The 24,073-nt window shown below is 30.4% G+C and overlaps 1 protein-coding gene across 1 annotated transcript in view; it reads left to right on the forward strand.

Annotated features, from left to right (window-relative positions):
• Nucleotides 1-1,234: 1,234 nt before the first annotated feature.
• The window catches only part of LOC111675992 (tyramine receptor 1), an 89,851-nt gene continuing 67,012 nt past the window's right edge, over nt 1,235-24,073 (forward strand). Inside the window, exons 1-2 of the mRNA XM_046947938.1 lie at nt 1,235-1,595; nt 4,206-4,686. The gene's annotated coding sequence lies outside the window, so the exon portion shown is untranslated. The remainder of the gene's footprint in view (nt 1,596-4,205; nt 4,687-24,073) is intronic.

The following is a 24,073-nucleotide window of genomic DNA, read 5'->3' on the forward strand; positions in this document are numbered from 1 at the left end:
GTTCAGTTCTAGTTCAGTTCTAGTTCAGTTCTAGTTCAGTTCTAGTTCAGTTCTAGTTCAGTTCTAGTTCAGTTCTAGTTCAGTTCTAGTTCAGTTCAGTTCTAGTTTCATATTAGTTCAGTGTTAGTTCTAATTTAAAAATTAATACAATACAAATTTCGTTACTACCTTAATACTAGTGCATTTTCTTTTGAAATTTGTTAGTTTTGCAACTAGACAGTCATATCGTTAATTTAAAATCTTGTTATTATTTATCTGTTAAAATCAAACTATTAGTTGTATGCATCTGTCAACATAGACAGCTATTTATAATTAAATATGCATTAATTGTTTTCTATTTAGTTAAATTATAATTATAAGGCATGTAAGTTTTATAGAATTACATTACAATTACTTGCAATGCTTAAAATATTACTAACAACTTAACAATATAGATATTTATTAAAGTAAATAAATAATTTGAAATTTTGCGCTTTTATGTGGATTGTATACAAATTGCGCATGTACGTCAATTGAATTTATCTTTATAATTATCTACATTTAACCGCCACAATTTGTTACGGACGTATACTACATGTTAAATTTATTTAGGAGGGAAGTTAAGATTGTAGAAATTTTTAAACAAAGTATTAAGGAATTTAAGGAAATGTTTTTTAGTGTTAAAAAAATTTATTGTTTTTTTAAATATGAGAAAATAAATCTCAATTAAATAAATATTTTAAAAATATTTTGTGTAAATTAATTAAATTGATTTAGACGAATATATTGACAACAAAACGAAAAACTATATTGACAACAAAATTATTCTATTTTAGAAATTACAAAATGTTTTTTTATTAATTTTAAATTTGTTATTTATTATTTTTATTTTTGCCACCAAATTCAATCCACATTTGAGTTATCTACAATTCATTCTTTGTCGGTGGTGAATTTCAATTATATTTTTTTATCAAAGTGTTATCAGGCCGATAACAGGGTGTCCCATAACTGCCCCGAAGATAATTTAAACGTTTGAATGCGTCATAAACAGTTTCTAACGAGCGCTGCATTGAAACGGTTGTGCGAACGGAAAAATTAGTTAAACGAGATAAAGACAAACAAATTTAAAATAATATTGAAAAATAAATTAACAGAAAGTAAATAAAATAAAATTATAAATTTAAATATTTAATAAAAAAAATGTCATTTAAGGTCTTAGTTAAATAGAAAAATGTTAAAGAGTTTGTTTTAAATCAATTAAAATTCTATTAAAAAAAATAAATAAATTATAATTAAATAAAAGTGGAGAGAATAAAAAAAGTAAACAACATTGAAATGTTAATTATTGTAAAATAATAAAAAAAAAATAAATATATAATGAAATCATAAAATAGTGCAGCGTTCAAACAGAATTCTAATAATACTGATATCGTCGTCCATAATAATAATGATGACGTTACAAAATAATTAAAAAAAAAATCACATAAAAAAGTGTACATGTGAATACTACTCATACAAAGAAATATTATGGTGCGTTTGTGTTATAATTCTTGGAAATAATTAAAAAGTGTTTGTATATTGTGGCCCCTTTAAGGGTAACAGTGTTTGTTTGTGTTGTAAGCTGCATTTTTTTTAATTTAAAATTATCACTTTAAATTCACGATTGTGGTTTCAATTTCATTCATTATTCTTTCTTTAAAAAAAATTTATTTGTTACAGTTACTCCACTACAAACTGCCTGTCTGTCTGTCTGTCTTTATTTCGAATGCCTGTAGTCATTAGGTCTCCACTTACTTTTCTGCTCTTTTTCTAATTTGTAAACAAAGTAAATGATATTGACTTTTGTTGTCGTTGCTGGTTTATTGTCCCAACAATTGTTTGTTTGTTATTATTCTTTACTAAAGCTGCCATAAAATTCTTGCAGTTGCACAATAAACTGTTTGGCAGTGTCAACAATAATAATGCAGCCATATTACTATCATCGTCATCATGTTGTCATTGAGTTTAATTAACAAAATGTCCTTTTTTACAATTTAGCTGTTGTGAAAAATTACCTTAAAATGTTAATATTTTTATTGTTTTTATTTTTCTTTAATTTTGTAACTAAAATGTAAAAATTGGAGCATATTAAGCAATTTTAGACTTTTAAAGAATATTTTATTTTAGACTTTTAAAGAATATTGAATATTCTTCGTCCTTTAGCCAAAAGTAACGTTTCTGCAAAGTTTCATCAAATTATCTTAAAAACTGCGACCTGTAGTTTTATTACAAGGTTTAAATGGATGGATGGACGGACAGACGGACGGACGGACGGATGGACATAGCAAAATCGATTAAGGAAATTATTCTGAGCCGATTGGTACACTTTAAGGTGTGTATAAGATCAATATTGGATGTATAAATAGGAGCATATTAAGAAATTTTGTTTATTTTAGATTTTCAAAGAATATTTTGGAAAACTTCTTAAATAATGAACCGATTTAACTCATTTTCAATAGGCTTCGTCCTTGACCCAAAAGTAACGTTTGTGTCAAGTTTCATCAAATTATCCCAAAAACTTCGACCTGTAGTTTGATTATAAGGTTTAAATGGATGGACGGACGAATGGACAAAGCTAAATCGATTTAGAATTATACTAAACCCATTTAACATATCCACATTTTACAAATCCAAGTCTTCATGAAGGATTGTCTCTGATACAAGATTGTCGGAAGCTTCAAACTTTAAAAGTTGGGAGATTATTATGCGTTTGTCACACCTAAAAAAATCGTCATACTCTCACCTCTTAGTTTTTCAATTTAGTCTGAATCACTATATCAGTCGATTTACTAGGCCCATCTGTCCGTATGTCTATCTGTCTGTCAATTTATGAGTCTGTGTTAAGCTTGTGTTCAAGCATTCAACAATAAACAGATTGGCTCTGGTACAAGATTGTCGTGAGCTTCAAACTTTAAAAGTGGGGAGACTATTATGCGTTTGTGCTGATGTTTGTGACACATACAACCATCTTTTAGTTGTTCAATCTAGTCTGAGTCGACTTACTTTGTCCATCTATTCGTATGTCTGTCTGTCTGTCTGTCTGTCTGTCTGTCACTTTATGTGTGTATGTAAAGCTTGTGCTCACGCTACAGGTATACATGTTTTTAAATAATTTTATAATTCATTGATCGGCTCAAATTCAATTTCACAATCGATTTAGCCATGTCCATCTGTCCATATACCCATTAGTCCGTCTGAGCTCACAATTATGTTTAATGTTCTTGTAGTTCTTAAGTATAAATGACACCATTAATTTTCGTACTCGTCGGGACTCATTTGTCCTTAGCCCCCGTAAAAACTCTCCTTCATAAAATGACTTGAAAGTCAAAATTCATTTAAAAACACTTATAACACATTCAAATAACTAAATAAAAGTGAACGTGAGTAAAACACCTACTTAGCGACCCTCTAATTATGTGTCTGGTGGGCCTACTTTGCGATCCTCTATCTAATCCTCTGGTGAGCCAATGAGGTGAAAATTCATAACTTAAACTTGACAACGTTTCCCATTTACGTATGTGCAATTTGATTAGAATCGAACAAAACTTTTAAAAGTTACTGAATTATTTCCTCGTTTTTATACCCTACACATTACTATAGTGGAGAGGGTATCAGGCATTTATGCTCATGTTTTTGTAACACCCAAAAATTTTGGTTGTAGATATAACTTTTAGTATAACAACTGGCTCAGGATCACTTTTCGAGTCGATTTCGCTATGTTCGTCTGTCAGTCCATCCATCCATTCGTCCGTCTGTCCACCAGTCTGTCTGTCTGCCTGTCTGTCTACGTAGACTTTGTGCGCCCCCTGCAGGTCTCAATTTGCGAGAGAAGTTGATAAAATATGCAACATATATTTCATAAGAATTAGTCCATTAATCAACAGATAACGCTTCCATGTTAAACATTTCAAAAATCACTGGCAGAGAATTTCTTTAGTAATTTTTAGCTCCTTTTTTTATATATTTCTAAATCATTTCTAAAGAATTCGAATTTTAAAGAAAATCACTAAGCAATCAATGTAATTTAACATCAACTGTGTATAAAGTAATTACTTAACACTGATTAAAAATAAAATCCTTAGAAAAAATTACAAAATTGACTGCAAAAAAGAAAAAGAATCATGTCCTTTCTCACTAATGAGCATTTCTTACATTAAGTTCTATAATTATTTTTATGTTCGTTATAGTTTCAAATGGATTTAACTTTAATTCTTAAAGAAATATACTGTCACTCTAGACAATTGTGTTTTCAACTAAAATATTAAAGAAAAAACTAAACGAACAAAAAGACAATTTATCAAGCTGGTTAATTGCAAATGATGTTACAAAACCAGGCATTAAATGTCACAAAAAAAAACTAACAAAAAAATTTATCTACAACAACAACAGTAATACTAATAACAACAAACACTTGCAAGGATAATAAAAACAATCAATTTCAAGTCGAAATAGAAGACACACTTGCCAACATACAAAGATATCAGTCAACAAAAATGTTTCTTTGTGGTTGTATTGTTGGTTGTTAAGTGCTGATGACAATTAGTTCTTTACACATACTTGCACTCGAGTTTGTCGTCTGAAATTCGGAAAAAGAATTACTTACGTGTATGTGTGTGTTAGAGGAAAAGGAAACAAATATATAAATAACTTTAACAACAGAAATGAAATGTAAGTATAAATTAAAACATTTAAATAAATATACTAACTTATTAACTGCAATTGAAATGTGGTTGTCGACAACCAGCAAATATAAGATCAAACCAAGGTAGCATTTTTTAAAAATGTTTGATCACATTCAAGACATTTATTACTCTGCTGCTGGATCATATATGCGCTCATTTTCTGATCATAAATGATACATTTGTCGGGAGAAAATGGTACCCTATCCGCTACTCTTCTAAAAGAGTCTTTTATGAGTCTCATCTTCTGATCCATTTCGACTCATTATACCATATACCACTATAGTGGGGAGAGTATTATACGTTTGTGCTGATGTTTGTAACACACAAAAATATTGGTCCCATACCTACCTTAATGAATACCGATCAATACAGAATCATTTTTTGAGTCGATTAAGATATGTCCGTCCGTCCGGCTGGCTGTCCATGTAAACTTTGTGCGCAAGGTACAGACCGCACAAAGATAATTTAATGAAATTTAGACCAAGCATGTTTCTTGGCACAGGGACAAAGTCTACTGAAAATGGTTAAAATCGGTCCATTTATTCATCTAGCCCCCATACAACCGTACCTCCCGATTAAGGCTTCTTATGCCATAATTACGTCAAATATACTATTATCTCTAAAAATTGGCATAAATAAGTTTTGTGTAAGTATAAATGACACTGCAGAATTTTGTAATGATCGGACTTTATTTAACCCTAGCCCCCATACAAACCCTTCTTCAAGAAATATCTTAAGCGTCTAACATTGACTTGTAACCATTTGTATCGCAATGAAACTCAACAAAAATAACTGTTATTTAAAAATTTATCCTTTTCCAAATTTAATGAGGATCAGCTCATATTTGTCCTGTACTCCTATACATATAAAGGAATTAAGGTAAAATACAACATTAAAGTTTCTTTATGAAAGATAAAAATTTTAAAAATATACTCATGGTCGACTATAATTTCTTACTTAATTTTTTAATATAATCAGTTTTCAATCATATATCAAGATCATCTTCAAATCATTTTTTAAGCGCACAACTTATTAATCACTTTTCGGGCATCAAAAGAACTTTAAAAAGACTTAGTCATCAATATATAGGAAAAATCTAAATTAAAATGCTTTTAAATTCTTTGATAAAGGGATTAACGTTAAAATTAAAGTTATTAATACAGAATTTAGTGTTTTAGTGAATTTTGACATTTAAGGCATTTTCAAAAGGTAACATAGTATGTAAGCTGTAGCGTATGCATATGGTTTACATGGAAACACAGACGGATGGACGGATTCTCTGAGTTTATATTAAGATGGTTTATATTAAGATGCATCACCCATATATTTTGCATAAAACCCTCCTCACTATAGTGGGCGAGCTGTAGCGTACGCACAAGGTTTACGTGGACACACAGATGGACTGACGGATGGACGGAAATATCAGAATCACTTTCTAAGTCCATTTGTATACTTTAAGGTGAAGGATCAAAATATTTAGCATAAAATCCCCCCAAATTTTATTTAGAAAGATATATTTTCCTTTAGAAAATTTCTCTAAAAAATAGAAGATTTTCTTATAGAAAAATATTTGCTTTAAATTAGAGACAATTTTAATTTTAAACATTTCTCAGAAACAGAAATAACAAGTATGTATGTATAGTCGGGCGTAGCCGACCATATGATACCCTACACCAGTCAGTATGTATGTTAAAAATGGGGATTATTTAAAAAAATAAAGCATTTGGTTTGTTTTTTTTTAACTTTATTTCGGATTATTTTTACTTTTTTTTTGACAAAAAAAGAGATTTTTTTAAGAGGGCTTAAAGGGTAGTAGGGCAAAATATGGCCCTATCCTTAAAAATGTTGGTAGGGGGAGTTAAGTCTTCTTCAATATTATTTATGTAGAATTTAAAAGTGTTATTAGTGTTTTTAAGTGAATTTTTCTGAAGGGGAGTTTGTATGGGGGATAAGGTCAAATGAAGCCCGATCATTACGAAAATCGCTAGTGTTATTTAGAGTTCTAAAAAACTAAGTTTTGTCGAATTTTGTTAACATAATAGATCATTTAAATTAATTATAAGCCAAAAGGCCCTATTTGGGGGGTACGGTTGTATGGGGGCTAGTCGAAATAATGGACCGATTTTAACCATTTTCAATAGGCTTCGTCCTTGGGCCAAAAGAAGCGTGTGTGCCAAATTTCATCCAATTATCTTGAAAATTGCGGCCTGTACCTTGCGCACAAGGTTTACATGGACAGCCAGCCAGACGGACAGACGGACGGACGGACACAGCTTAATCGACTCAGAAAATGATTCTAAGCCGATTGGTATACTTTAAGGTGGGTATAGGACGAATATTTTTGTATGTTACAAACATCAGCACAAACCCAATATACCCTCCCCACTAAAGTGGTGTAGGGTATAAAAATTCTGTAGAAAATTTCTCAGTCACGAAGAATATTTTTCTATAAGAAAATTTCTTAGAATCTGAGATAATTTACCAATAATAAATATCACAGAATCTGAAGAAAAATTCTATCAATCTAAGACAAATTTCCATTAACAAATATATCATAATATGGCCTGGTTTTCTACAGAAAATTTCTCACAATTTGTGATAAGTTTTCTATAGAAAATTTCTCACAATTTGTGATAAGTTTTCTATAGAAAATTTCTCACAATTTGTGATAAGTTTTCTATAGAAAATTTCTCACAATTTGTGATAAGTTTTCTATAGAAAATTTTTCACAATTTGTGATAAGTTTTCTATAGAAAATTTTTCACAATTTGTGATAAGTTTTCTATAGAAAATTTTTCACAATTTGTAAAAAGTTTTCTACAGAAAATTTCTCACAATTTGTGATAAGTTTTCTATAGAAAATTTCTCACAATTTGTGATAAGTTTTCTATAGAAAATTTCTCACAATTTGTGATAAGTTTTCTATAGAAAATTTCAACAATTTTCCTAGAAAAAAAAATTGTTCAAAATTTGATATTTATTCTTTTAAAAATATATTTTTCCTAATTTTTGCTGTCAAAATGTCATAAAAAAATTTATCATAACATAAATAATTTACGAAATTTCCTTGTAACTAACTTTACCTTGTAACCTTACTGTCATACAACAACAAAAAACTCACGCTCAATAAAAACTTACGGAAACGGAAACAATTTGAAAAAAATATATAATTTATATTTTCTCTAGTAAACAAAAACTAAATGTTATTTACTGATATTCTAATATTTATTTACTAAAATGCACACCAATAAAAGTTATTTGTGGTTTACAAAGCAAAAGCAGAAGTAATTTAATGTAACATTTAGGTAAAATGATACCAAAAATATAATATCTATAAAAAAATATACAAACATAAATTATGTTATATTAAATTATACTTCATGCAAATATTTATATATAAGTATACATGTTTATTAACAATTACTTTAACTAAGGAAAATTGATGAGTTTTCTAAGAAAAGTTTTCCAGAAAATTTGTTGCAAAAAAAAGTATTTAGTTTCAAGGCCATATAAGCAAAAGTTGTTGTAGGTAATAGGAAAAATGTTATACAAATGGAAGTTGTTCATAGTTTTACTTTTGAAAACGAATAAATATAAAGTTGTGTTAAATATTTTACCTAATATTTAATATTAAATTTATTTTTAACGCAGACATATTATAAACGTGGATGATACTTTTTTGGGTGCTCTTGTTAAAAAAATATAAAAACGTTAACTATTTGATCTTGTGTCCAATGAAGTGTATGCCTCAAATTACATGGGCACACAGACGGACTGATAGGTGAACAGAAGGAAGGACACAGCTTAAGCTACTCAGGAGATGATTCTAGCCAATATTAGAATCAATATTTTTATCATATATCCATTCCTCTATAGTATAGGGTATTATGAGTTTAAATAAACAAAATTAATGTACAAATAAACAAATAAATACACTAGATATATGGTGGTGCTATATCATATAATAATCTCCCCTGGGAGCATGTTACCTTGTTGAAGCCTCCACCTTGGTGTTATTGCAATTGAGGGGAATCAAGATGTGTCCAATACCTCTAGTTTGGCCGGGTTACAGTCTACTGTCTGGCTTAGTCCTTGCATAGTTTGAAAAAGGTCAAACCAGAGCACCGCATCATCTTGTACTACGGGTGGGCAGTTGCCCGTAGGACTATGTCCTGGCTGGTCGGTTGGTTGAGGTTCCTTCGGGATCCACGTAGTGGCTATGGTTTAAATACAAATTCGCCGGGAGAGAATGTTGGTTTAAGGACTGATATATCCTATACCTAATGGGTTGGATCATCTCTCTTCGAACAGATCTGTGTACAAAGCGGCATATGTTGGATACATGAACGCGATCGATTATGGGACACCGCATGTTATAGGCGTCTGTAGATGGTGTTGCCAAATCAACAGAGGCCATCCCAGCTGCGTGGATCTAAACGGAAGTGATGTTTTTACATCTCGGATGTTAAGCAACATGGCAGCAATGGTCAGAGATTAGATAGCTTGAGTACTTCAGCAAAGTGCTTGTACATGGACCGGTCAAATCCATGTACAAAAATTGCAACATGAGTTCTTCATTGAAGGATAAAGGGGTGATGGTAGACCGTTGTCAAGTCCAGTGGATGAAAAAGACCTCCGTGGTGTAGGGCATTATGCTAGGTATTTACGTAAAACTCTCGACATTTATTAATCAGATAATAATCTATAAAAAATTGGTATCAGACTCTGAGAAATTTTCTTTAGGAAACAAGTCTCGGATTTTGAGAAACTTTCTATAGGAAAACTTTTCAATATTCTGGGAAATTTTCTATAGAAAAGAAAAAGAGTCTCAAATTCTAAGAAATTTTCTATAAGTTAATTGTCTCAAATTCTGAGAAATTTTCTATCAGTAAATTATCTCAAATCCTGAGAAATTATCTTTGGGAATTAATCCCAGATTCTATGAAATTTTCTTTAAGAAAATAGTCTGAGATTCTGATAAATTTTCTATAGAAAAATAGTCTCAAATTCTAAGATTTTTTTTAACAAATAGATTGAGATTTTGAAAATTTCTATCAAATATCTTTCGATTCAGAAATATTTTCAATAGTCTCAAATTATGAGAAATTTTCTATCAGTAAATAGTCTCAAATTGTAAGAAATTTTCTACGGGAAAATAGTTTCAGAACCTAAGAAATTTTATATGGGCAGAAGTCCCAGATTCTAAAAGCAATTTGTATAATTTTCTAATAAATTTTCTATTCAGAAATATTTTAAGATTCTTTAAAATATTTTTATAAAGAAATAAATTCTAAGAAATTTTTTGTGGTCTTACAATTTTGTCTCTGATTGTGATCAAATTTATACAAGAAAACAAGTAGAAAAGTCTAGCCTGGCATGTCCGGCCATATAACACCTAACACCATGAGTGATTTTTTATAAAAGAGTTTAATATATATAAAAATTATCTTCATGTTGCTCATCATACAATTAATACTTAATAGTCCTTAATGCTATAATTAAGTAAATAATTTAAGTAACCATGAACAAAATACAAACACATTAAATAAAACTAGTCAGATGAAGCCGAAGCATAAATACCCAGCAAAAACTTGGTAATAACTTGCAATTGTATACACTAACACTATTAATATACTTTTCAATAACCACTAAACATTGTTGTGATTACATTGAAGTACTTTAATAACGTGTTATATAAATACTTTATAGTTCATTAGTGAGCTTGGGCGTGAAGCTGTATACGTTTTTTCACACATTGACTGATTTTACCAGTGATCTCTAATCGATTGTGTTAAGTAGTTTATATCACCAATGACATAACCATGTTAAAATAATTACTATTACTAATGCTATTGTGTAAGTAAATTTTTCCGTTTAACCCCTTGACTGGTTATGAAAGTTTTTGCTGGGCATCTAGGCAGAACCTTGAAGGTTTCATTTAAAGCTCTTCCCATTTTTAAAGTTATTTACATGTTTATTTATATTTTGTATTATTGTGAACATTTTGAAAATTCTACACAAAATTTTTTGGCATTCATTATACCCTACACCATTTTAGTGGAGTAGAGGGTATATTGGGTTTGTGCTGATGTTTGTAACATACAAAAATATTCGTCCTATACCCACCTTAAAGAATACCAATCGACTTAGAATCGTTTTCTGAGCCGATTAAGCTATGTCCTTCCGTCCGTCCGTCCGTCTGGCTGACTGTCCAAGTAAACCTTGTGCGCAAAGTACAGGTTGCATTTTTCAAGATAACTGGATAAAAGTTGGCACGAACACTCTTTTTGGCCCTAAGACAGATTCCATTGAAAATTGATAAAATCTGTCCATTTTTTCTCTAAGCCCCCATACAACCGTACCCCCCGAATAGGGTATTTGGGCTCATAATTAAGTTAAATGTTCTTTTTTGTCAACAAAAGTCGGAAAAATTAAGTTTTATAGAAGATTTAGTGACGTTATCGATTTTTGTAATGATCGGGCCTCATTTGACCCTAGGCCCATAGAAACTCCTTTCAGAAACTGACTTGAAGATCAAAATTTACTTATAAACACTAAACACTTTTAAATTCTACATAAATAACGTTAAAGTAGACGTGAATTCCTCTACCAACATTAATAAGGATCGGCCCATATTTTCCCATACTCCCCTTTGAGCCCTCTTGTAAAAAATATATATTTTTTGCCTAAAATTATTAAAAATATTCCGGAATAAAGCTAAAAAAACAAATCAAATGCTTTTTTTAAATAATCCTCATTTTTAACATATTGACTGGTGTAGGGTATCATATTGTCGCCTATGACATTCATACTTGTTTTTTAATGAGTTTTGTTTTTTTTTTAAGTTGAACATTAAAATGGAAACTAATTAATTACACTTAAACTAAATAAGACATAATTACTGTTACATTTTTTACATAATAAAGACATTATGACTTTTTTGTTTGCGACATATGAATGTCAACGGCATCCATCATTCATTTGTCATTTGTTAATGACAATTGGGAAAACTTAAATGAGGAGTGGTTTCAGAGGTTCTATGACAGTGGTGGCGGCGTTAAAGTTGGTTAATAAAAATAGGCTCAAAGGTGTTTATTAATTAAGGGTTCTACAGGTGACACGTTTTTATGAAAGACAATTGACTTGATTCTAGGAAACTCATATTTACTCTACTAATTGTAAAAAACAAATACCAAAGAGGAGAAATACGTTATTATTAGACATTTCCAGAAAATTACACAGAAATAATAGTTTGTTATAAGAAATATATAAAATAAAATTTTCCACTAAAAATTGTTACAAAATATACAAACATTTATTAAAACTATCAATTGCATATTATTTATTCCCTTGTCACTAGAAGCATTTGTTGCCAAGTTTGTTAAATAAGATTAAATTTTTAATTTCCTTAATTGATATCAATTAAGGATAATTCAATTTTCATATACTTTATATAAAACTATGTTATAGTTTTTTCATATATTATTTGTAACGCTCTAAAAATATATCACTTCATATATATCTAGTTCTTTTTTTTGTTCGTGTTAAATTTAGCACCAAATTAATGCCTGGTTTTATGCTGCGAATATTTCATATTATATTTTCTGGTTACAAGCCTGTGAAACATTGTCTAGAATCTAAAATGAAAAAATGTCGAGAATTTGCTACACAAAAGGAAACCAACCGAAACTAATCGATGAATATAAATGAATTCCACTGCATACTAAACAAGTGGAATGAATCGAACAATGGTTGAGTATGCATCAACATATGTCTCATGCTTGAATGCAACCGGCACAGTGAGCTTGCAGAAGAAAAACCAACATACAATTCAAGTGCATAAATTTACTACCGTTTCGTTAGCACAATAATCCTTTAGAGCCCACTATGTTTTTAACGTATATTGCACTTATAGATTGTTGCAAATATACCAACACATATGAAGGTATATATGTATATATGTGTATTTGCAGTGTACTACTACACAACAAACATGTCGACTACAATTGTTGTTACTATCAAGTATTGCTATACACTCACTCAATTCACACAATTTCATTTTGAAATATTTTATATGAGTATTTGAATTGAATGTTCAATCATATTGTTTGTAATTGATGCGCTTTATTTTTTTTTACATTTTATACAATAAAATCCCTTTGTTTACATCTAAATATCTAAATAATTTTAAAAATTCATGTTGAGTATTGTTTATAAAGCTTTTTCAATGTAAAACATACATATATTTGTGTTGGAAAAAGTCTACTCGTTAATAAACTGGTATATATAATATTATATAATATATATATATATATATATAATATATATTATGATCTATATATATATATATATATCTATAATATCTATATATATTATATATATATAATATATATATAATATATAATAAAATCTAATAAATATATATATATAATATATATATTTTATATATATATATATATATATATATATATTCTTATATTATATATATATATATTATATATATATATATATATAATATATATATTATTATATATATATATAATATATACACATACATTATAATAAATACTGTTATATTAAAGTAATTGAACATTTGTCAAACAAATTACATACGTAAAAGCTGTTCATAATAATTAGAATTAAACAGGAACTGAACTAGAACTAAACTACAAGAAAAGTCGAAATGAACTGCACTAGAACTGAACTAGAACTGAACTAGAACTGAACTAGAACTGAACTAGAACTGAACTAGAACTGAACTAGAACTGAACTAGAACTGAACTAGAACTGAACTAGAACTGAACTAGAACTGAACTAGAACTGAACTGAACTGAACCTCACACTGAACTGAACTGACAACTAGAACTGAACTAGAACTGAACTAGAACTGAACTAGAACTGACTAGAACTGAACTAGAACTGAACTAGAACTGAACTAGAACTGAACTAGAACTGAACTACACTGAACTAGAACTGAACTAGAACTGAACTAGAACTGAACTACGAACTGAACCAAGAACTGAACTAGAACTGAACTAGAACTGAAACTCGCAACTGAACTAGAACTGGAACCCGAAATGAACTAGACCAGAACTAGCACTGTGAACTAGAACTGAACTGAACTGAACTAGACTGAAACTAGAACTGAACTAGAACTGAACTAGAACTGAACTAGAACTGAACTAGAACATGAACTAGACCTGAACTAGAACTGAACTAGAACTGAACTAGAACTGAACTAGAACTGAACTAGAACACTGAACTAGAACTGAAACTAGAACTGAACTAGAACTGCACTAGCACTAGAACTAGACTGAACTAGAACTGACCTAGCACATGAACTAAAACTGAACTAGAACTGAACTAGACCTGAACTAGAAACTGAACTAGAAACTGAACTAGAACCTGAAACTAGAACTGAACTAGACAACTGAACTAGCAACCGAACTAGAACTGAACTAGAACTGAACTAGAACTGAACTAGAACTGAACTAGAACTGACACTAGAACACTAGAACTGAACTAGAACTGAACTAGAACTGAACTAGACCTGAACTAGACCTGAACTAGAACTGAACTAGAAACTGAACTAGAACTAGAACTGAACTAGACCTGAACTAGAACTGAACTAGCAACTGAACTAGAACTGAACTAGAACTGAACTAGAACTGAAACTAGAACTGAACTAGAACTGACCTAGAACTGAACTCGAATGCAACTAGAACTGAACTAGAAACTGAACTAGAACTGAACTAGAACTGAACTAGAACTGAACTAGAACTGAACTAGAACTGAACTAGAACTGAACTAGAACTGAAAACTAGAACTGAACTAGAACTGAACCTAGAACTGAACTAGAAACTGAACTAGAACTGAACTAGAAACTGAACTAGAACTGAACTAGAACTGAACTCGAACTGAACTAGAATGACACTAGAACTGAACTAGAACTGAACTAGAACTGAACTAGAACTGAACTAGAACTGAACTAGAACTGAACTACGAACTGAACTAGAACTGAACTAGAACTGAACTAGAACTGAACTAGAACTGAACTAGAACTGAACTAGAACTGAACTAGAACTGAACTAGAACTGAACTAAACTGAACTAGAACCGAACTAGAACTGAACTAGAACTGAACTAGAACTGAACTAGAACTGAACTAGAACTGAACTAGAACTGAACTAGAACTGAACTAGAACTGAACTAGAACTGAACTAGAACTGAACTAGAACTGAACTAGAACTGAACTAGAACTGAACTAGAACTGAACTAGAACTGAACTAGAACTGAACTAGAACTGAACTAGAACTGAACTAGAACTGAACTAGAACTGAACTAGAACTGAACTAGAACTGAACATAGAACTGAACTAGAACTGACCTAGAACTGAACTAGAACTGAACTAGAACTGAACTAGAACTGAACTAGAACTGAACTAGAAACTGAACTAGAACTGAACTAGAACTGAACTAGAACTGAACTAGAACTGAACTAGAACTGAACTAGAACTGAACTAGAACTGAACGACACTGAACTAGAACTGAACTAGAACTGAACTAGAACTGAAACTAGAACTGAACTAGAACTGAACTAGAACTGAACTAGAACTGAACTAGAACTGAACTAGAACTGAACTAGAACACGAACTAGACTAGAACTGACTCACTGACTCTAGAACTGAACTAGAACTGAACTAGAACTGAATAGAACTTAAAACTAGAACTGAACTAGAACTGAACTAGAACTGAACTAGAACTGAACTAGAACTGAACTAGAACTGACTAGAACTGAACTAGAACTGAACTAGAACTGAACTAAAATGAACTAGAACTGAACTAGAACTGAACTAGAACTGAACTAGAACTGAACTAGAACTGAAACTAGAACTGAACTAGAACTGAACTAGAACTGAACTAGAACTGAACTAGAACACTGAACTAGAAACTGAACTAGAACTGAACTAGAACTGAACTAGAACTGAACTAGAACTGAACTAGAACTGAACTAGAACTGAACTAGAACTGAACTAGAACTGAACTAGAACTGAACTAGAACTGAACTAGAACTGAACTAGAACTGAACTAGAACTGAACTAGAACTGAACTAGAACTGAACTAGAACTGAACTAGAACTGAACTAGAACTGAACTAGAACTGAACTAGAACTGAACTAGAACTGAACTAGAACTGAACTAGAACTGAACTAGAACTGACACGAACTGAACTAGAACTGAACTAGAACTGAACTGAACTGAACTAGAACTGAACTAGAACTGAACTAGAACTGAACTAGACACTGAACTAAAACTGAACTAGAACTGAACTAGAACTGAACTAGAACTGAACTAGAACTGAACTAGAACTGAACTAGAGAACTGAACTAGAACTGAACTAGAACTGAACTAGAACTGAACTAGAACTGAACTAGAACTGAACTAGAACTGAACTAGAACTGAACTAGAACTGAACTAGAACTGAACTAGAACTGAACTAGAACTGAACTAGAACTGAACTAGAACTGAACTAGAACTGAACTAGAACTGAACTAGAACTGAACTAGAACTAGAACTGAACTAGAACTGAACTAGAACTGAACTAGAACTGAACTAGAATAAAACTAGAACAGAACTAGAACTGAACTAGAACTGAGCTAGAACAGAACTTCTAGTTCTGTACTAGAACTGAACTAGAATATGTACTAAAACTGAACTGGAATATGTTTATGATTAACAAATCCTTGATTATTTATTGAAGTATATAACATAAAAAATTTTTACGTATATTAATACACAAATGTATATTTTTTGGAAAAGAATTTTAATGACAATGATTCCTATTCACTATTGGTAGTTTGCTCCATATGTATATAGACTAGAGATGAACGTAACTAACTATATAAGTACATATTGTGTACATAGTTTCATTCAGCTCATTAAAATTTATGACATGCGATATAAACATTTGTAAAAACAATTGATATTGCAAATATAGAAACATACAATAGTGATATACTTAAGGGTGAACCCATAACTTATATCATACTTAAAATATATACTGATATTAAGGAAAAATTACTTTGAAAAGTTATTTCAAGATTCAGCTTAGTTATACTTATCGAAAAATCAGACAAAGGGACTCCCTTATTAATATTTTTAAACATACATCTACAGTTGGAAAAGCTGCCACACTGTGACATTGTTACTAAATCATTCAAGTGTTGTAATAATGTATAGTATGTATATATGTATAAGCTTTTGTGTGTCTGCATAAAATTCTTTAACTTATACTAGTGTTGAGTTCAATAGAATGAATACCACATTTTGACACTTAAGTACAATTTATGTGTATACATAAATATATTGTTCTGACACTTCTACGAGTTTGAATATGTACAAGCACTAGAAAATATTTGCGTAAATTTAAAAGAGAAACTTGAATAATGTTTTTGTTAATGTCATTATGCCAAAACCGTTGGAAGAATTGTCAAAAATATAAAAAATAATAAACTTGTTGTCATGAGTCTTTTACATTCAATAGAAAAATGTTTTCAATTAGAAAACAACTTCAGAAAAACTTTTCATTTGCTACCCATAATGAGAACACTAATTGTGCTTACTACAAACATACATACATATGTATGTATGTAAGTATAGAAAACACGTACTCGTGTAACGTATTGAGGATACTAAAAATATGTGAAAATACTTTCAGTTTTTAAATTACAGTTTCTTGGAAAGTATTACAATTCCTTTACAGGGTTATGACATCAGGAAACGTACATTATGACATTGTAAAGTTAATGAATGTTTAAAAATTAGAAAAATATTGCAATTAGAAAAATGTATCAAAAGAATGGGAAAACTCATTTTTCAAATGAAGACTCAAATTTAGACAGAACAGAATAAAATATATCCAAGGAACAATTAAGTTGCATTTTTAATAATGATACATTTTCTACAAAAAATGTGTTTTCTATTAATTATATAGAAAAGTTTTTTCTAACTAAGAGTACATTTTTCACAAATTAAGAATGTTCAGTTCTAGTTCAGTTCTAGTTCAGTTCTAGTGCAGTTCTAGTTCAGTTCTAGTTCAGTTCTAGTTCAGTTCTAGTTCAGTTCTAGTTCAGTTCTAGTTCAGTTCTAGTTCAGTTCTAGTTCAGTTCTAGTTCAGTTCTAGTTCAGTTCTAGTTCAGTTCTAGTTCAGTTCTAGTTCAGTTCTAGTTCAGTTCTAGTTCAGTTCTAGTTCAGTTCTAGTTCAGTTCTAGTTCAGTTCTAGTTCAGTTCTAGTTCAGTTCTAGTTCAGTTCTAGTTCAGTTCTAGTTCATTTCTAGTTCAGTTCTAGTTCAGTTCTAGTTCAGTTCTAGTTCAGTTCTAGTTCAGTTCTAGTTCAGTTCTAGTTCAGTTCTAGTTCAGTTCAAGTTCAGTTCTAGTTCAGTTCTAGTTCAGTTCTAGTTCAGTTCTAGTTCAGTTCTAGTTCAGTTCTAGTTCAGTTCTAGTTCAGTTCTAGTTCAGTTCTAGTTCAGTTCTAGTTCAGTTCTAGTTCAGTTCTAGTTCAGTTCTAGTTCAGTTCTAGTTCAGTTCTAGTTCAGTTCTAGTTCAGTTCTAGTTCAGTTCTAGTTCAGTTCTAGTTCAATTCTAGTTCAGTTCTAGTTCAGTTCTAGTTCAGTTCTAGTTCAGTTTTAGTTCAGTTCTAGTTCAGTTCTAGTTCAGTTCTAGTTCAGTTCTAGTTCAGTTCTAGTTCAGTTCTAGTTCAGTTCTAGTTCAGTTCTAGTTCAGTTCTAGTTCAGTTCTAGTTCAGTTCTAGTTCAGTTCTAGTTCAGTTCTAGTTCAGTTCTAGTTCAGTTCTAGTTCAGTTCTAGTTCAGTTCTAGTTCAGTTCTAGTTCAGTTCTAGTTCAGTTCTAGTTCAGTTCTAGTTCAGTTCTAGTTCAGTTCTAGTTCAGTTCTAGTTCAGTTCTAGTTCAGTTCTAGTTCCAGTTCTAGTTCAGTTCTAGTTCAGTTCTAGTTCAGTTCTAGTTCAGTTCTAGTTCAGTTCTAGTTCAGTTCTAGTTCAGTTCTAGTTCAGATCTAGTTCAGTTGTAGGTTAGTTCTAGTTCTGTTTTATTTCAGTTTTTCTTCAGTTCTAGTTCAGTTCTATTTCAGTTTTATTTCACTTCTATTTCAGTTCTATTTCCGTTCTAATTGATTTGTATCAGTTAAATTTTTAAACAGTCGCTAGTGACATTAACCCAAAGTTTACTAGGATCTTATCTTACTGCTGGTCCCATTTGACTTTTGTTGCAAAGTTTTTTTTTTCAAAGACAATTCTTGCCTATTAAAAGTAATTTCTCTATGCCAAAGTCACTGGCACAAGACTATTTCCTAGTTTACAACTAATTTTTCCATTGAAATTTAACCGGAAGTTTGTGAAAAGTTTTTTTTTAGCTTAAAGAGGTATCACACAGACAGCATTCTCTTGCTACTGAAAACAAACGAAGATAATTTCATAAACACTTTATTGGCAACATTTAAGAATATAAAAATTTATAAAATGTTCAAAACATTGGCCTGCTGTGAAACAATAAATTATTAAAACACTTAAACGCTTCGCAAATTAAAGCAATTAAATTGTGGGAATTATAAAAGAAGAAAAAAAAAATACAAAATAAATTTTATTATTTTCATTTCTTGGCGCCTTTATGTCTTTTTTTTTTTTGAAATTATGGCGGCGTATGACCATATGGTATCGATGTGGTCTTAACATGAAAATATTACAACAACAGGTTTTGATGCTTAGTATAATTTGAAATAATTTTTGGTATTAATGTATAAAAATGTTGTTATTTTCAGTTACAATTTGAATATTTCTAGTTTTGTTCTTGTTCATTTCTAGATCTGTTGAAGCTGTACCTTTTCTCCATTGATATTAATATGATGATTCAGTTTTTAATGTTCATTTAATTGATTACATATTTATTGTGTTCGTATTAAAGTATTCCAGAGAAACATAATTTTTATGTTTTGGCCATAAATTATTTATGGCCACGCACGAGAATAAACAAATGGCTAAAAATCAATATTAGAAAATTTGAGGCAAAAGTTAAATGTAAAAACGAAAACATTTGAGTTATATCTCCTAGGAAATAATATAATATTTATTAATAACCTTGGCCTTAGAATGAAAATGTTTTAAATTTTCACTTAACTGTAAATATTTAAAGCAATTTTACAGAAACATTTAGTAAACAAAAACAACAAATTTAAGTAAAATTTCAATTATTGACTGTAAGCACTATATACATAGGTCAAATAATGTAAATTTCATGTAAAATAAACATAAGTAAGGTAGAACTAAAATTTCCTTGAACTTGGAACGAATATCACTTTTATAAAATTTGAGTTGAAAGAAACTTACGTATAATGTATTTTTCCTCAAGCTAATGGGCAATTTGCAATGGTTTTTTTTTTATATAAACTCTAGTTCTCTAACTTGTTGCCTTCATCAAGTATTCATAAAGATTAAAAAAAGGAAATTCCCATCATCTTTACTTTTCTTTTTTTTTTTTTTGACATGAAAATCTGTTTGCTGTTATTTGACTATAATGGTTTCGGATAAGTGTGTGTGTGTGTGTGTTTAAATTGTGTATCCCACACATTTACATGGATCATCATGAAGTGTGCCTTAGTGTTTGTTTAACTTTCAACATTTGCTTTATTTAATATTCTTAAATTTTGAACAGTAGTTTTATTTGATTTTACTGAAAGACATGTACAACAAGTAAGAAATTAAAGTTGGTCGTGGCAGACCATATTTTTTTTGAATTATCTCCAAAATTACAAGGTTTGATTGCAAGGTTTACAAGCTCTATTTGGGTGTTTAGTTGTATGAGAGCTAGGTGAAATAATCGACCGATCATAACCATTTGCAATAGGCTTCGTCCCTAGGACAATAGAAGACCATACCAGCAAAATCTTTACTTAGCCGGTAAGTAGGCAAGTAATATTGGAGAAAAGTGTAAGTAGTTACTTTTTGGGTGAATAACTACTTATTTTTGTTCGACGATGACTTTTGGCTTATAATTAATTTAAATAATCTATTATGTTAACAAAAGTCGACAAAACTTAGTTTTATAGAACTTTAAATGACACTGCCGATTTTTGTAATGATCGGACTTAATTTGACACTATCCCATATACAAACTCCCCTTCAGAAAATGACTTAAAGGTCAAAATTCACTTACAAACACTAATAACACTTTTAAATTCTACATAAATAATATTGAAGAAGACTTAATTCCGCCTACCAACATTTATAAGGATAGGGCCATATTTTGCCCTACTCCCCTTTGAGCCCTCTTAAAAAATCTCCTTTTTGCCAAAAAAAAGTAAAAATATTCCGAAATAAAGTTAAAAAAAACAAACCCAATGCTTTATTTTTTAAATAATCCCCATTTTTAACATACATGCTGCCTGGTGTAGGGTATCATATGGTCGGCTACGCCCGACTATACATTCATACTTGTTTTCTTTTGAAGTTTCCTTATTGTCCACACACAGGAGCTTTTGTTTCAGAAACTGCATTGATTTGTTTTGTAACAAAAAAAAAAAAAAAAAACATTCCGAGTACGGGAATCTCCGTACCGAGAAAGTGTTGAATGATATTCCTTTTCTTTCTCTCTCAAGCAAAATCAAAAGTTTCTCAAAAAAATTTCCTACCGTATAACCCTTTACCTTCGTGAGAAGGGTATATATAAGTTCGTCATTCCGTTTGTAATTTTTATAATATAATTTTCCGACCCTATAAAGTACATATATATTATCTGGATCCTTATAGTTAGCGGAGTCGATTAAGCCATGTCCCTCTGTCTGTATGTTTGTTGAAATCAGGACCCCAGATATCGACGAGATACGAATCTTCAATAATTCAGTTAGACATGCTTTCGGGAAGATCGCTATATAAAATCAGCAAAATCGGTCTATAAGTAATGGAGATATGAGCAAAAATCCGAGACAACCTCTGAAAATTTTATCAAAAACTGAGATATTTTATTCATGCTCAAACAGAAATTGCAAAAAAAAACAAAAACAAAATACATTATCATACGGTAAATTTTGTTATTGTACTCTGTTTATAAAACCAATGCAGAGCGAGATCTGCAGAGCGAGAGCTGCAGAGCGAGAGCAGGACTAGTGTGTTGTTATTGGCTAGAAACATGAAATTAATTATGTGGAGTCTGGTTTAAGTAAGAAGCCTAAAAGGGAACTTTTTGGTACTTTTTCGTTTTTTAAAAGGTACTTTTTGAATTTTCTATAATATTGAATCTCGAAATATGAAATTAAGTATGTAGATTCGGTATTAGGTGAGAACACATAAAATGGAACTTTTTGGTACTTTTTCGTTTTTCAAAAGGTACTTTTTGAGTTTTCTATAATGATTCCTATATTTTATTACTTTTTATTTAAACTAATGACGCCCTGTCATATGTATTCCACACGTAAATTTCTATATACCATAAAAATTTTAAAGTGTAATTGATTTATCACAGCAAAGAAAGAACGAAGTACTTTCAAAAGAATAACATTTATCACCACTTCAAAAGTAACACAAAGCGATTTTTTTCACCTTCTGTGGAAGTGATGTTTATTGACTTCCAAAAAAGCGAAAAGAATCTATCTTTTGTACTATTTTGTTTTTAATATATCCATTTTTGTTATTTAGAATAGTTATTAGATAGAATATGACAAATATAGGATTTTTATCTTATTTGGGGGAAAGTTATTGTCAAGTATATGTCTATACGAAACAGATGTTCTTCATCTTCTCCAGACGTTCTTCATCATATCCAGGAAATTTATTGTCAGATTATGGCTACTGGAAACAGACGTTCATCATCTTCTCAAGACAGACTGCCTTACGAACAGACTTGACTAGATCATCCAAAATCAAACTTATAGTTTAAAGTCTAATAGGGACTCATAAATAAGTTAACTTTTCAATGAGTTACAAAATCAATAGATATTCTACATTGAATTATTAATAACTGATTTGTTCAACAACAAAAAGTTGAAAACAACATCCTTATCAAAAGTGTACATATGTAGATGATAAACACTTATGCAGTGATATAAACACTTGAGTATATGTATTCTTTTGGTATTTTCATCATTTAAAGTACAACTTAATGCCACATACAGGCATGATAAGTGGCATAAGAACATCTTCTTCTTTTACTCGAAAGTATTTTAACAAGTGAAAGGATTTTTTATTTGTTTTATAATTTAAGGACTTTACTTATACATGAATACCAATATATTTACTTGTGTGTACCTAGCAGTTTTCGGTGAATCTTTTTAAATTATTTGAATAAGATACTAAAAGAAGAAAATTAACGCCTTATAGAACTATTGGTTATCTTGTAATGATTGAAAAAATACACCCATTTTTATATGCAGCTGCAGCTTAATTTGCAACATATTGTGTTGCAATAACTCACATGTTACACAATACTATTAAAAGTTAATTTATCAGCAGAATAGTATTACAAAATAGCAAAATGTTTTATATATTTTATATCAATTATATATTTGACACATATTTTCATAAGATTCCGATTTTTTAATGTTGATTATAAAGCAAAAAATCCAAATTTAAGTCTTTTTGAATTCAAGTAATCTTAATCCTTAATGCATACTTTAGATAAAACTAAAATTGACTCAAGTATACAGAATTCTGAATTAATACCAAAATATCCCCAATTTAAAAATGATTCGTACAAGAAATCTCTAAACATTTCAGCAAAAAATTATACCCAGCACCACTATAGGGTATTATGCGTCTGTGATGATGTGTGTAACACCCAAAAATTTTGGTCCTACCCCCACCTTAAAATATAACAATCGGATTAGAATCACTTTCTGAGTCGATTTAGCTTTGTCCGCCTGTCCTTTCGTCTGCCTGTGTGTCGATGTAACTTTGTGCGCACGTTACAGGTCGCAATTTTCAAGATAAATTGATAAAATTTGGCACATATTATTTTTTTAAGGTTTTTTAATAATCCATATATTTAACATACTGACTGGTGTAGGGTATCATATGGTCGGCCATGCCCGACAATATATTCATAATTGTTTTTAAATAACGCTCTTCTTAAAGGCATGTCTTGGTAAAATTATTGAAAACTCGGGTCTTCATATTTATGTGGGTTCTTATTAAAACTTGTTTTAACTTACACATGGACACTCTCCCGGCTTGTTACCTTGATGATAAACCTTGATATAAACTGGTGATGTCATTTGAGTCTTCGAATATTCCTTTGATTGATTTGACATGGGGTCGAATTAGAGAGCCACATGTTAGTTAGTTAGTTAGTTAGTTAGTTAGTCAGTTAGTTAG

This window comes from Lucilia cuprina, chromosome 4 (genome assembly GCF_022045245.1).
Source record: "Lucilia cuprina isolate Lc7/37 chromosome 4, ASM2204524v1, whole genome shotgun sequence".
NCBI lineage: Eukaryota > Metazoa > Arthropoda > Insecta > Diptera > Calliphoridae > Lucilia > Lucilia cuprina.